At 40.8% G+C, this 13,134-nt stretch overlaps 1 protein-coding gene across 3 annotated transcripts in view; it reads right to left on the bottom strand.

Annotated features, from left to right (window-relative positions):
* The window catches only part of apbb2b (amyloid beta (A4) precursor protein-binding, family B, member 2b), a 35,974-nt gene extending 23,224 nt beyond the window's left edge, over positions 1–12,750 (bottom strand). For 2 of the 3 annotated variants that reach the window (XM_049721472.1, XM_049721473.1), the window contains exons 1-3: positions 12,585–12,749; positions 2,142–2,245; positions 923–990 (exon numbers count right to left, since the gene is read on the bottom strand). The gene's annotated coding sequence lies outside the window, so the exon portion shown is untranslated. Of the gene's footprint in view, positions 1–922; positions 991–2,141; positions 2,246–12,584 lie in introns of all 3 variants that reach the window. The other variant, XM_049721474.2, reaches the window with a different exon arrangement.
* Between the last annotated feature and the right edge of the window lie 384 nt (positions 12,751–13,134).

The following is a 13,134-nucleotide window of genomic DNA, read 5'->3' as shown; positions in this document are numbered from 1 at the left end:
ATAAATATAAACTGTTTACTATCAACACAAGTGTCAAAGAAACCCAATTACGGTTTGGCTATAGCCACAGGGGCTACTTGTCAATCAACAGTTAAATGAGCTAGCTCGTTCACATGACGGCCGGGTTGATTAGAAGCACCTAAAGCTAAAAGCTAAAGCCAAAGTGTGGCTAAAGCGTTGTATTTCGTTGTGTACCTGCTGTACAATGACAATAAAGGCATTCTATTCTATTCTATTCTATTCTATAGCCAAAATGTGCCTAAAGCCAAACTGTGGCAGGGTTTCTACTTCATGGACCTGGATTTGACACCTCTGACTTTCAATATTTATATTTATATATTCACTTTCCATACTTATACTTTTCCTGACAACACATACAATACAGTGGTCTCGTCTTGTGTTTTATTCATGTTTGCATCTATGCTGTCAAAACGTCACAGAATTTTTTGCAGTTCTTCTGAATCCAAATTGAGTTAAAAAAACAGAATGTTTAATGTGCATGGAAAGAAAATTAGTATGTAGCATTCAATAAGTGTCAGGAGTAATTAGAGCAACTGCAAAAATCAACATTTCTTATTAGGTGTCGGCCAGCACTGCAGTCAAACGTTTTATTTGCCCAAGATTAAATGGCGCCAAACCCAAATCCTCAGCTGTCCATTGTGAGAAATTAAAGTCGTTGTTTTTTCTTCTCAAATCATTGACTCTTTTTGCATCATTAACTGTTGATGTACTTTCCCCTACTGCCTAGAGCTGAAACGTTATCTGTATACTTAACCACTGAGCAGTGGGTGTGCGAGCCTGGAGGTTTTCATTTGATTTAAATCCCTAACACAAACACAGCATGTGTGAAAGTATGTGTACATCTGTGTGTGTGTGTGTGTGTGTTTGTGTGTGTGCACGCATGTGTATCTGTCTTGTGTACCTGACAGGAGGTCAGTCATAGAGCATGCGCTGGTCACGGTTCAGGGTTCAGCACACTCAGTTGCACATCTGAACACCGCCGAGGGGGGGGGAAAAAAAGCAAAAAAGAAATGATCAGCAAAAGAATGTGCGGAATCTTTTTAAGTCTTAGGGATCCCTCCGAGACCAAATTCATCTGTGCGAAACCACGACGACAGCTGGTTTCTATGGAGAAGGCACGGCAGCTTTTTAATACCGCTTTTAAAAAATGTAGAGGGTGAAGTAGCAATCAATCCAAGGTGACTTCTTTGCATCGTTGTTCTGCATATTGTGCACAACAATTTCTGATGCATGACAGAATGCAAAGTTTCTCCCTGCCAAGCACAATAAAACCAATCCGTTCATTGTATTACATGATGAAGGTGGAGGCCGATGCGCAGACGATTCACCATGCAAAAAAAAAAATATATATATATATATTTTTTTTTTTCAACGCAGAAATAAAGAATCTTCTTTTTCTCTAAGCACATTCCACCCACTGTGTGGTGTAATGGTTATTTAAGCCACTGTGGTAAATACAAATCAATATCTGTAAATGTGCATTTGTAGGCATGGTGAGTGAGATTAGTTAATTTGTTATCATTAGTTTCTATTGAAAATACATTAGTTAAGAATGGAGGTATGACTCGACTTGGGGACCACAGGATTGGTTTTAATACTTATCTAAATCACAACACATGCAGACACACCTGGACCACACACACACTTACATACCAAGTCATGGTTGGATTGCAAAAGCTTCCTGAAGCCCCGCCAAAGCCCCCAAATGCTAACGACACCGCCCACCACCCTTTCCCTACAAATTGTACATGTATTGCATGTGTATTTCTTTGGCATGAATTATATTTTCCTTGTGGGAAATCATAAAAAGCCATCTTTAGAAAAAAGATAAATCAAGGTTCGCAATTCTTTAAGTAGTGACTGCCTGTCCAATATGTAACTATTATTAGATGCAATATTTTATTAAATCTTGGAAGAGAATGAAGTGCCGTGCGATTATCTTATTACACTACAGTGACTGAAAATAAATATATTGTGTATTATTATTCTAATTTTAGCACTCAATTGATTGGGTTGATTGTTCGGGTATGCTTCATATTTAGTTTTTTCCACAGACTGGTGCTTCCCAAATAAATGCTTCTATTGTATGTTGAAAACATTCCAAAATTTTCTGTACTTACCAGTGGTCGAGCATTATGCGAAATCTAGATGGAGCGTGTCCATGCCGGTAGTCTGCGTTCCGCTCTTGATCCAATCACGATGGCCTAAGCGAGGCAGCAGCGTCCTGAGGGAGGGACAAACATAAAAACGGGATTTATGAGAAGGAGAGAAAGAGGGAGGAGGGAGGTGACTGAAAAGGAGAGAGAGAGAAAGACAGAGAGAGGTCCGCAGGACACCGGAGGGACAAATAAAGATGCATTAATTATTCACAGCCGCAATCAAACATTAATATGTGTGTGTTTGCATGCGGATGTGCGAAAAGAAAACAAGGTTCATTTATGTATAAAGCTCAGTTTGTCTTTGCTTGCTGCAGAGCCTTCACTGACTGGAACTCTCGTAAACTTGATGTCACAGGAGGATTGTGAACTGGCCCCCTCTCCACCGCAATGCTCCCTAACAATCAACACTGCATAGTGCAGACTACACTTCCACACATTTCAAACAACACCAACCTACTGTTTGGTTGGTCTGTAAAAATCTCCACTATGGTTGTTATAAAAAGTAATGGACGTCAAAAGAAAATAATAATAATTGAGCAGAAAGGTCACATTTAGATCTTTGACCACATCTAAAAGTTATGTGGGATCGCAAATGTTTATTTCTCTCGCAACAAAACAAAAAGCAGATTCACAGGATGAGGACTCAGACATTGTTATGACATCATATTCTTCTTTGCGCTTTTAAAAAAAAATCTCCAACGCAAAGTTCAGTTCAGTTTTTAAGATATCAAATGACTTAAGGAAGAAGGGGAAAAAAAAATCTGAAAAATGTATTTGGTTGCATATCATTCCAGTATAATAGAGTGTCATGGAATAAACTTTTGCTTTGTTTTTCACATCAAGCCACTGGCTGAAACCGCTTCCCAGCCACAAATTCCAATGGAGCAGTTTCAAATTGCCCAGATGTGGCCTTAAAACAGAGATACAGAGACTGAACGATGAATTTCAAGGGTTACGTAATTTTTTTTTTTTACATACAAACAACTGAACTGTGCTTACTACTATGGCACTGAATTCTTGCCTCTCAATGGTATTCAAGATCATTTGATCATAGATTGAAGTGTGGGTGAGCCAAATACAGTCACAACTTTCTACCGAGAGAAAAACAGATGAGGAAGATCATTTTTTTTTTCTCAGAGTTTAAACTGGTGAAAAATAACCGTCAACACAATAATACAACATAATCCTCAGCTGTTACTTTTTCTAACACTCTAAATTCAAACAGCAAAAAACATTAGGTCCATCCGGTCCATCTGCCCTTCATGGATTTGACGAGAACCGTCACTGTTCTTCACTCTTGAACTGGATCTCAAAGTGCACAGCTGTAACTTGCGCTAGCCAACCATTGTAACGCACAAGGGAATCATCATTGAAATATTGGCATACAAAAAACAAAGTTGCATTCTGGGACTGAAATTACAAGGCACGTGTGGTCCCTTGAATCCTGCTGCAACAAGTCTGCATACCATAAGTGTGTGAGAAGATACAGTAATGTTTTATAGCGACGTCTACATGATAATAAACATTAAACATTTGCCAGCATACATTGCTTTTGACCTGAGGTTACTGCTCTGATGTGACACTCCAGCCCTTTATACAAATAAACATGACCAGAGGCAGCCATGAGCTTCCTGTAGCAGGAGTCTAAAAGGAGGGAATCAAAACAGTGCAAACTTGGCAGACTTACATAAACAAAAGTCAACAGTGAGGCTTGGAGCACTTATACTAAATCTGGATTAACTAATCTTTTAGTCTCAAAAGAAAAACTGGAAAGTCGCCGATCAATCGCAGACCTCTGTTAAGGTTGAATGGTTTTGGTTGATTGAAAAATGGTTCCAGTAATTTGTATTTAGCAAGACAAATGCCACACACAGCACACTTTTTTTCACCTTCTGCTCGATGTGGTGAGCACTACCCACACTTGACCCCCCAACATTTAAAAATATTTTTAGTTCCACCCCCTAAGACTGATTTTCACCAAAATTTCAATGAAAATATGTTTTTTTTGTGTGATCCTATATGTAATTTTTTTTTAAGTTCTGTAATTTGATAACACTATAACAATCAACAAACAACATCTCTTTAGCTTGTGGAAGCACACTTGTGTTGTACTACCCACTCATCGTTAGAAACCTTTGACTTAGTTTCAACTTGTCAAAGAACAGCGAAATGCTTTTAGTCAGTGCGACTTATTATATTCTGAAAGCGATGGAATGACTTAGGACGCATGCAAGCTGTTTTAAAGTTTAAAAAGCTGCACTTTAATGTACAATGCGTCCTTGCAAACAAACCAATATCTTTATGTGACTAATTGGCGGCTTTGCTGCTAAGCATAAAAGACACTCAAGTACACCCAATGAAAGTAAACACTTTAAATTTAGGGTAAAAGTTTGCACTTTGTGGTGAAGGTCCAAATCCAGATTAGTGGGAGGTGAAGTGAAACCAACTAAACACTTACAGATTCCTCTATATTTTCCACATCATGACTGCAGCTTTTAGAAACAGACCAGAACGAAAAAAAAAAAAAAATCCAGAAAGAAGTTTCCACAAGCGGGGTGGAGTGACCATAGTGCATCAGCAGAACAGCGTTTATGCACTGCAAATGTAGCTTGGAGTCCCCTTCTGCTGTGGATAAGGGGGTCTTGGTGTAATTACAGGGCGCCGCTTTGGGCAGAGAGCCACTGGCACTCAAACACAAACAAGCGTTGCAAATGTGAAGGTGATGCGTAATCACACACACATGCGCACACACTTGCAAAAGCTCCAACAGCCACAAGGGGGAGGGGTGGTAATCAGATCCAGGTTGTGTCACAGCAAAAACTGACTTCTGACCTCTCCGCCAAGCCTGCAAGTGTTTGTGCTAATGTTTGTGCAAATGTCGCTGGTAAAATGGGGGGGTTCGGCTCGCACATGAATGAAGGGAACAGCTGCTACGTGACCCCCCCCCCCCCCTCCCTCCCGCCCCCCTTCCAGTCTCACTTCACATGTGTGCAGAGTGTAGCCACGGACGTTTACAAGACGGTGGACTGAGCTTTTAGCTCCAAAGCACGTGTGGATTCCGGCCAGCAGTTTGCTCGGCCTCTCATCCATCCTTCCTTCCTGCCCTTCCCTCTCAAGGTTTCTCGTCATTCCAGTTCTCCCGCTGAATCCCAACAGACTATAAACGTTTGCCTTTGTCGACAAGAGAATTGCTTTCCTTTCTCATTAAAAGTGAAGGTCTGTAAACTCTCATAAAACCACCCATTTCGTTCTACAACTCTAATTTACAGCTTCTCTGCTGCCAGTCTTCTCCCTAACTGCCCCCCCCACAACTCGTGACAAAGCCCATCTGCTCCCAAAAAGATGGACAAGAAAGCAAAACTGTGCAGGAAGCTGGCCAGGAAATAAACGGCGACAAATTTCTATGTGCAGGCGAGGCACGCAGCTGAGAAAAATTCAGCCATGGGGGGGCGGGGGTGTTCCACCATTTGAGTTAGGATGTTAACGTGTAAAGGCAGTTACACAACAGCAGGCAACCTTCCCAGATCACTCTTGGCTTTGCATTCACCGGCTAAAGCGAAGGCTGGGTCGTCTACATTTAGATGGACGCCACATCCTCTACGAGAGGAAGAAATAAAGCTAAGATGAAAACGTTGTTTTGGATAGAACTACTGACATAAATTATATAGTCATAATATTCTTCATTAAGCACAGTCAATGGAATCTCACATATCAAAGAAACCGGACATCTTGGGAACAATTATTAATTTTTTTACCTAAAAAAAAAAAAAACGGTTTCCGAAGTCCTGAATACAACAAAGCGCCTACAAACAAATGCGTGCGCATGTGTTTCTCCTTGTCATTTCAATCACAGGAAATAACAAGAGGCAAAATGGCACTCAATGATTGAGACTAAAACCTAAACAAGCAATTTTGTCTAACTACAACACCAAACATGCACACAGAATGCTGCTTTGGCTACTCATTGTGGTGTAACGAGTGTGAAAGAAAAACAAAAATAACTTTTAAAATCAACCTTCAAAGTAACACTCAAGAACTTTCTTTGCACGAATGTACCATTGTGTGTGTGCACTGTATACATTACACTTACATTGGTGTGGTTTCACGTTGGGTGGGAAGACTGGCAAGAAAATGACCACAAAGAAAAAGAAAAGCAGGAATTTTCAGGGCGTGCCAAAGAATCTGAGGCATGCCTTTTTTTTTTTTTTTGGAGGACTGTGGGGCATGAACATAATTGCTTAACATACGTGCCCCGGAATTAGTGGCGAGGCTGACCATTTGTGAACATTTAACTGTGAGCGTGTGCAAGGCCATGTCAATGCATGATGATGTGTCATGGCAGTCTCAACCCTTCCCCGATTGTAACACAGGAAGTTGTTGAGACGCTGGCAAGTCCTTCAATCACAAATGAGGTGGCTTAAAAGAACACACATTCCCAGACTCTCAACCGAGTGATACAAGTGATACACTCTTCCTGTATTTTCGAACTATGGGAGCAAAGGAGAAGGGGTTTGCATATGCAATAACCCCTCCCCCGTTTTATCCAACCTCTCTTTCCGCAGGGGGAGTCAAAGGAGCTGAGGAAAAACATATTGACACCAAACTAAACATTCTGCAGTAGCAAACGCGCTCCAACTCTGTCATGTTAAATCCTTGTTGCAGCTACAAATTCAATAAATAACTATCCAAGTCTGATTGTGTACTTTTCCAGATTTACAGACATCTAATTTAGTTATTTATTTTACACTTCTTCTCCCCAAAAAAGTCACTTTTCCTGTTATTGATTTGTATGTGTTTAAAATCACATTAATACGGATCAAGTTTTGAAATGATTTATCTCGGTTTCATTTCTTCACACCACAAAAACCTGACAAACAGGGGTGTTATTGATATTCATCCACTCAGTATGTGTAAAAAGTAAAAGTTTGGGCGTAAACAAAAAAATCTAACGGTCAGTTGGGAACATGTATGGGAATAAAAGTCCAGGCGAGGGAGGAAGCAGCGTGAAGAATAGTCATATCCTATATATAGTTGAAATGTGACAGGATGTCCGACGGGAGAAGGAAGTCTGTGAACAACACACATCTGAGACTGTGTGTGTGTGTTTGCCTTTATTTATGCATCCCCAATGTTGCCTTGCTTCAGCATTTCACCAGAAAGCGTGAAATGTCACAATGCTTTATCATTACCGCAAACGTGTCTAATGTGAGCTGCTGTCGCATGGAAACAACCATGAACAAAAGGCGAAAGAGGTCCTGATACGTGAGGCCATCAAAAAATGGGTACCACGGTAAAAACAAGACGTGAGGAGGGAAGAAAGTGGATCAGAGCGCTAGCTAGGGTGACTCATCAGAAAAGGAATGTCCTGTCGTTGCCAGAGGAGCCACAGACACCACTGCAATGCCCCCCCCCCCCCCCCCCCCGCTTCAGCACTTTCAATCATCCAATCCCCCAACTCTTGTTTTTCGTTTTTCCACCACCGTCTACTTTTGTTGTTAGTAAAGCATGCTTCAAGACTCTTTTTCCATTTATTATGCCCTGTCAGTGGAAAGTCTAAATCCAAATATATAAATACACAGAGTTACTAAGATGGCTTTAACATATATATATATCCAAAACGTTAAATATTTCTGCTTGTTTCCTGGGCTGCTGCTGCTGCTTGACAAAGTTTCATGGCAATCTGGTGAATACATTTTGAGTCATCAGAATAACTAACAAACAAATGGATGAAAGAGTCTCCTTGGAAGAGGAAGTCTATTTTATTTGAGCCACCACAGCCCGCCGGATATGACAACGAATGTGGTGAAAAAGCCAAATGACCACAATCATGATTTCTCATTCACATTCATCCAATAAGAATGTGCTCTTACTGAGAATTTGGGTCTTCTTTGTTTCAACTTAGATTTAGAAACTAATTTATTTCAAACCAGTCTTAAATGAATAAAGAGATTTTTTTGAGGACTCCTTCTTGAGGGTAAAAATACAAACGTCTGCGTGTAGGTCTAAGTGTTTTTTTTTTAAACGCTTTCAAAACAAGGACTCTAAGTGAAGGATTTTTTTTTCAAACGCACTCAACACATTCAAAACAAACGGCTACTTTTAATCATTAGCTGCTTAGGAGTCTGGTCAGAGGTCTCGCAAGTGATATTGTACATCCCTGAGGGCGCATTCAAATGCATTGATGAATAACACTGCCGCTGTAATGTTATGTATTGCACTACATAGCCAGCATTGCTATCGTTTTGACAACCCCACTGTAGCATCGGGTGAAAATAATACCGAAAAGGCGACTTTGCAAGGTTGGTGCTACTATGTACCACTGTGTGATCCAAATAACTCAATATTTCTTTTTAAACAAGCGCTTCGATCCCACCAGTCAATGCAGGGATGCAGAGCTTACCAAAACAACATCCCGACAGCAAGAAAAGATGCCCTGAGGCCAAAACGCCATGCACTAATCTTTACAGTAAGTAGCCTCCTGCATGCTTTCTAATTAGCAGGGTACTGAAAATCACTTGGCAAGGTCTACTTCCACAGTCCTGCTGATTCTGTATGCATTAGAGGTGCCCATTAATAGCTGAACATTTGCCAGTCAGCTTAAATGTTCCTGGAGATCACAGCGAGGAGGGAGGAGGAGGAGGAGCACCTTGCTGAAGAAACCCAACAATATGTTGGAGAGTAGTAATTTGGAGACAAACCTGAGGCCTTTACACATTCTTTCATCACTTTCTAGCTTTCATGTGGTGGCGTGGTTGGAAAGCGAGGTTACAAAAGAAAAGATGCATGGGAGAACCATTATGCACCTGAACTGGGACTGGGAGTGATGGATAAAAATTATTAATTATTATGAGCATTAAATATAATAATTAACAAAATAAGAGCAAAATAATTAAAGACAACAATCTAGAGAATACGTCAACAGAGTGACCATAGCAGGATCACTACAAGATAATTACATTAGTGAGCCGCAAAAACAGGAAGGCCAGATAAGACTTTACTAAACAACATCTAAAAAAAAAAAAACCTTCACAGTTCTGCAACAACATCCAATGATACAAAACTTGTACCAGGGTGATGGGATGAGAAGAGTGAATCTGCTCGTGATTCAAAACATATCTCATCAGTGAAGCATGGTGGTCGTAGTTTTTATAGCGTGGGCATGGACAGCTGCCAGTGGAACCGCTTCCCTTGAGTTTATTGACGATGCGATTGCTGACAAAAACAGCAGGATGAATTCTGAAGTGTTTTGGGGCAATCTCATCTGCTCATATTCAGCCATACGCTTCAGAACTCAATGGACGGCGCTCCACTGCACAGATGGATAATAGCCCAAAGCATACCGTGAAATCAACTAGGTTTTGTTTTTCAAAGCAAATACGTACAAGGTTATGCATTACCTCAGGCTTATATACAAATTGTTGTAATTTCTACACCATTCACCTGATTTGCAAGTGGAAACCCTCAAATTAGAGATGCAAGTCTGCAGTTAAAACAATTTGTTTTCTTTCCAATCCATTGGGTTGGTGTGTAGAGCCCAAAAAAAAAAAAAAAGATAATTGTATGTGAAACTAGTCTAATCAAAAGGCTAATTTCCATTCTGGATTAATTAAAAAAAAAGGACGTATTATTAACGACCAGTTATTAAAAAATGATTTAATGACTCCTTGGACATGTCTGAATGAACCCCACCTAAGAAAATCTCAACGACGAGAAGGCAGCCAACTGGCAAAATGCACCGATTACGAGCATGTGGATGAAAAGTGCCAGAATGGACAAGACTATTAGGCAGATGGAAGCAGAAAATGGTCCCCCCCATGTCATTTAGTGTCCCACCCTGCAGGATGAAAGGGGGCCTCTGAGCTCCTTCTCTGTTCAAACACACCTCACGGGTGTCTGCTCCCTGCAACAACAATGCAGACACACATATATTGCGGCCTGGCTAACGCAATAAGCCTTTTGAGAGTCAATGAAACACACTGCACCAACAAACTGCAATGTGGTCATTTTGCCAAGCTGACAGCCTGCAAGGAATCTATTCTCTGCTGTCTTAAATTCATCATTCATCTGTCCAGTCCGGTCGGGACCTTCACACACGATCATGTGCACATGTTACACATCTACACACTTGTTTGGTCAAGGGCGGACAAGCTGTATTGTTTCGCAAGGGAAGCGGTGCGGCGATAACAGATCTCCACGTTCTTTATCTGATTGCTCACACACACATAGATGCGCGCGCACGCTCGTTTCTCGTCAATTGCTGTGCACAAGCTTAACCACACACACAGATGTACATGTTTAAAGGATGGCCAACATAATTACATCCAAACTGCAGGAAAAGATGTGTCCTTATGTTTTAGGCTTCACAAGATGGCCGATGGCATGAAGTAAACTGCTATTTTTGGGTGCAGTGGTAGATAATATAGGTCTGTCACTAAACTGTTAGTTGTATTAAACGGATCCACTTTTATCAGACAAAAGCAAAGAGCTGTGGTCAGTGCTTGTCATTAAAGGTGGCCTGTAAATGCCTGAGGCACTTTTTTTTCCCCAAAGTCAGCCGCTCTTGATGCAGAGCCAGTGAGTGTACGAGTTTGTGTTTGTGTGTGTGTGTGTGTGTGTGTGGGGGGGGGGGGTATGATATTAAAATAAAAGGAAGGCAAGGGAGTCGAATGGAATATAGCATTGTACAAACACAAACACACACACACACACACACACATTGCATTGCAGGCAGGTCTGGGCAGTGATGGGGTGATGGGGGGGGGGGGGGGCGTCTGCAGGGATGACAGTGCACCATTTCATCTACAGTGACACATTTACTTGTTTGGACCAATCCAATGCTAGCCTGAGCTCACCCTTAAAACTGTTTCTGATACAGTAAACAGATATTCTGAGTTTTCTGTGAAAATAAATGAGCGCCTGATGCAAAACAAGACAAGACTGATGTCGCCAAGAAAGAACAGGAAAAAAAAAAAATCAAGATGTGTCCTTTGGCAATTTTTGTTATCGTCAACAATGTCTGCGTACTTCTATGACAACTGGAGAGGCAATCCCTACATACAATATGACACAGTTGGTGTTAGAGAGAAAAAAATCCCCACAAATGTTCATATTTTAAGGATAAGAAATGCTTTTTTTTATGCCCCTGACTAGATATAGAGATAAAAGTGCACATAGAAAAAGCTCTAGGCTTTACACATTCATCTTGGGACTGATACTAAGCCTTACCAACTTTGCAAATAATGCAAACAGTCTCTCCCTCAATAAGAACATAGAAAGGGAAATAAATGGCTCCATGGGTGTGGACAAAACAAAGAAGCATAATATGTATTCTCTCAAGGGTCAAGCTTGCTGGAGATAGGCTGGGAACAATTATTGCTGGCAAAGTCCGGTACAACCAGCACTGTGCACCAATACAAGCGCCTGAAGCCTCAACACAACAATGCGAGCAAAGTCAAGAGAGTCCTATTTTTATGTGTTTGCTTCACAAAGACCTCGTTTGCACCGACTAGAGAAATCGTACATGGGACAAGACGGGTGTTGTGCACTCTGTGGATGACAACCATGTGATGTGTTGAAATGCAACATGCAACTCCACACAGGTAGGATAGTGCCCGAATATGAACAAATAACTTTTGCACTGTGAGATGGTCATTTTACATTAATTTGTTGCTATAAACTTTTTCTAATCCCAACCCCATATCATTCTATACTCAGCCAATCTAAACCCAATTGGTTAATATATATGGCCACCTCACATTTCACCAAGACAAAACGGTTGCTAAAATCAAAGTATTTTAATTTAACTTTTTAGAAAGAGCATTCTATTGGCGGTACATATCTAAAACTGGCATGACAAGAAAATATTCCAAACTAAAATCCCATGCTTGCAAAGGATTGAGTCACATAGCTTCGTTTATTTTGTCTTCATAGAGTTTATGATTAAACAAACTCATTATAAACATAGGAATCAGGTACGTTTGACCACAAGTCATGGAGGGTTGTCATTTCGTAAACCGTGAATTTCAACTCATAGATCGCTTATTCCGCTAGATAATTATGATGTGCAAGATCATTTTAACGCTTGCTTCGCCATTATGACAGTCATTTAAACAGCCTATGCGTGAATAAAAGGAAAAGCTTTAGTGGCTTGTTTTCAGAAGGAGAAAAAAAGTCAATCACAGTTGACAATGAGACAAAACCCACGATCAGGGTCCGTGAACGCCCCTTCTGAGGCTCCAGCTTCCCTACGCTCGGCCACGACCCGTCCGTCCGCAACACAGCGGGCCCATCCGTGGCGACTATTCCACTCCCCCTCGCTTCATATACATTTCAGAGCAAAACGTATGCACAAGAGAAGAGATCGACGGCGGTCAGCCGCTATTAAAGCGTCAATTCTTCACTCACCTCCTCTCCGGTGCGTTTGCGTCCTACTCGCTGCTCTCTCGATGGAGCTCTCTGCTCTCCTCCCCTGCGTTTCCTCTCGGTGTCTTGCTCTCTTCCTCCAGCCCACCCAGATGCCGCTCTTGGCCGTAAGAGGGAACCAGGGGACGCTGCTCCGGAAGCAAAAAACAGCCAAGGCTCCTCCCCACCCGCAAACGGTCATAATAAAAAATCTCGACACCTCAGTTCAAGTGGCCAGAATTAAAGAACCAATCATTTCCAAACTTTTTCTACCTTTATTGTGAGCAATATCAATACCATAGTTTAATAATAATAATAATAATAATAATAATAATAATAATAATAATAATAATAATAATAATAATAATAATAAATGGTTTATCTTTTTGAAAGCAAAAGTAAAAATGCTGTCAAATGCTGTAATGTGGTAAAAGTGTACACAGTTTACAAATGACATGATGTTCAGAATTGAACTATAAAAACAATTTTCCAAGCATATTTGAGAAAATGTTGTACGGTCAATTGAAACCAACGTTGAACTATTTGGTCCATA

Source organism: Syngnathus scovelli, chromosome 5, assembly GCF_024217435.2.
Source record: "Syngnathus scovelli strain Florida chromosome 5, RoL_Ssco_1.2, whole genome shotgun sequence".
In the NCBI taxonomy this organism is placed as follows: Eukaryota; Metazoa; Chordata; class Actinopteri; order Syngnathiformes; family Syngnathidae; genus Syngnathus; species Syngnathus scovelli.
The sequence above is the reverse complement of the archived record's forward strand: the minus strand, read 5'-3'. Positions and strand labels throughout refer to the sequence as shown.